At 56.6% G+C, this 2,500-nt stretch overlaps 2 non-coding genes and 1 pseudogene across 2 annotated transcripts in view; all 3 read left to right on the forward strand.

The window, feature by feature from the left end:
• Positions 1 to 1,620, forward strand: part of LOC146143870 (small subunit ribosomal RNA) — a 1,811-nt gene extending 191 nt beyond the window's left edge. The window contains exon 1 of the ribosomal RNA XR_014500446.1: positions 1 to 1,620. This exon is cut by the window's left edge and continues 191 nt beyond it. This is a non-coding gene — a ribosomal RNA (small subunit ribosomal RNA).
• A 247-nt stretch (positions 1,621 to 1,867) lies between these two features.
• On the forward strand, positions 1,868 to 2,021 carry LOC146143871 (5.8S ribosomal RNA). Its single transcript, XR_014498772.1, has one exon. It is a non-coding gene; the product is annotated as a 5.8S ribosomal RNA (ribosomal RNA).
• A 248-nt stretch (positions 2,022 to 2,269) lies between these two features.
• The window catches only part of LOC146143872 (large subunit ribosomal RNA), a 3,679-nt pseudogene continuing 3,448 nt past the window's right edge, over positions 2,270 to 2,500 (forward strand).

A 2,500-nucleotide genomic window follows, 5' to 3' on the forward strand; every position in this document is an offset into this window, starting at 1 on the left:
GGAGGCGTGCTTTTATCAGACCAAAAACCGACCGGGCTTCGGCCCGCAACCTTTGGTGACTCTGGATAACTTTGCGGATCGCACGGTCTCGCACCGGCGACGGATCATTCAAGTGTCTGCCCTATCAACTTTCGTCGGTACGGTACTGGCCTACCGAGGTTCTTACGGGTAACGGAGAATCAGGGTTCGATTCCGGAGAGGGAGCCTGAGAAACGGCTACCACATCCAAGGAAGGCAGCAGGCGCGCAAATTACCCATTCCCGACGCGGGGAGGTAGTGACGAAAAATAACAATACAGGACTCTAAACGAGGCCCTGTAATTGGAATGAGTACACTTTAAAACCTTTAACGAGTATCCATTGGAGGGCAAGTCTGGTGCCAGCAGCCGCGGTAATTCCAGCTCCAAAAGTGTATATTTAAGTTGTTGCGGTTAAAAAGCTCGTAGTTGGATTTTGGGCGCAGGCGGCCGGTCCGTCGCAAGGCGTGTACTGGCCGTCCTGGCCTCACCTCCGGTTCTCCGCCGGTGCCCTTGACTGAGTGTCGGCGGCGGCCGGAACGTTTACTTTGAAAAAATTAGAGTGTTCAAAGCAGGCGATTCGCCTGAATAATGGTGCATGGAATAATGGAATAGGACCTCGGTTCTATTTTGTTGGTTTTCGGAGCGCGAGGTAATGATTAAGAGGGACAGACGGGGGCATTCGTACTGTGCCGTTAGAGGTGAAATTCTTGGATCGGCGCAAGACGAACGACTGCGAAAGCATTTGCCAAGAATGTTTTCTTTAATCAAGAGCGAAAGTCAGAGGTTCGAAGACGATCAGATACCGTCCTAGTTCTGACTATAAACGATGCCAACTAGCGATCGGGGGGCGTTAGTTTTACGACCTCTCCGGCAGCTTGCGGGAAACCAAAGTCTTTGGGTTCCGGGGGAAGTATGGTTGCAAAGCTGAAACTTAAAGGAATTGACGGAAGGGCACCACCAGGAGTGGAGCCTGCGGCTTAATTTGACTCAACACGGGAAATCTCACCCGGCCCGGACACAGTGAGGATTGACAGATTGAGAGCTCTTTCTTGATTCTGTGGGTGGTGGTGCATGGCCGTTCTTAGTTGGTGGAGCGATTTGTCTGGTTAATTCCGATAACGAACGAGACTCTGGCTTGCTAACTAGTTACGCGACCCAATCGGTCGGCGTCTAACTTCTTAGAGGGACTAGTGGCGTTTAGCCACACGAGATTGAGCAATAACAGGTCTGTGATGCCCTTAGATGTTCGGGGCCGCACGCGCGCTACACTGACCGGATCAGCATGTGCTCGCCTTGGCCGACAGGTCTGGGTAACCCGCTGAACCCCGGTCGTGCTAGGGATAGGGAATTGCAATTATTTCCCTTGAACGAGGAATTCCCAGTAAGCGCGAGTCATTAGCTCGCGTTGATTACGTCCCTGCCCTTTGTACACACCGCCCGTCGCTACTACCGATTGAATGGTTTAGTGAGGTCCTCCGATTGGACCTGGCGCGGCCGGCAACGGTCGAGCCGGCGTCCGAGAAGACGATCTAACTTGATCATTTAGAGGAAGTAAAAGTCGTAACAAGGTTTCCGTAGGTGAACCTGCGGAAGGATCATTAACGGTCTCGCAAACGCTTCGGCGAACGCGAAACTCGGACAAGCGAGAGAAAAAGTCTTTGCTACCCGGCGCCCGACCCGCGAGGAGCGGCGCGCCGGCCGGCGATTCGGTCACCCGGTAATGTTTGCGCGTCGAGTGCCGCGGTGCCGCGCGCTCCGGCTTCAAGCGTCGGCCTGGCCGACCGCTCGGCGCGGTCTATTTTGTCACCCTATAGTGCGAGGCACTGTGCGAGCGAAACAATCGTGGATGGCTCTTGGCGGTGGATCACTCGGCTCGTGAGTCGATGAAGGACGCAGCTAGCTGCGTGAATTAGTGTGAATTGCAGGACACATTGAGCATCGACGTTCTGAACGCAAATTGCGGCCTCGGGTCAATCCCGGGGCCGCGCCCGCCTCAGGGTCGCGTTGCAAACGTTCCGCGCGGGGATTTCTCCGCGCGGCTGCTGCGGCGTCGGACGCGCGAGCGCCCGTCCCGCTCAAGACAGCACGGCACGATGCGCGACGATCGCGACCAGAATCCCGCGCGGCGGCGGCGAGTCGACCTCGAAGAGGCCAACGGCTGGCGGCTCAAGGGCGGGAATCGAGGTGCGCGGCGGCGCGCGGCGCCGACGGCGAGCGCGGAACGGGAAGAATAGTCCCGGTCCTTACTTTCGGCCTGAGGTCGGACGAGGCTACCCGCTGAATTTAAGCATATTACTAAGCGGAGGAAAAGAAACTAACGAGGATTCCCTCAGTAACGGCGAGTGAAGCGGGATGTGCCCATCGCCGAATCCGCGCGCTTTTGGAGTGCGCGGAATTGTGGCGTACGGAATTCGTCACGGCGCGCTTCGCCGGTCGCCCGCGTCCTTCTGATCGAGGCCTTTTCCCAGAGCGGGTGTCAGG

Source organism: Ascidiella aspersa, chromosome 5 (assembly GCF_963924565.1).
Source record: "Ascidiella aspersa chromosome 5, kaAscAspe10.2, whole genome shotgun sequence".
Classification (NCBI taxonomy): Eukaryota; Metazoa; Chordata; class Ascidiacea; order Phlebobranchia; family Ascidiidae; genus Ascidiella; species Ascidiella aspersa.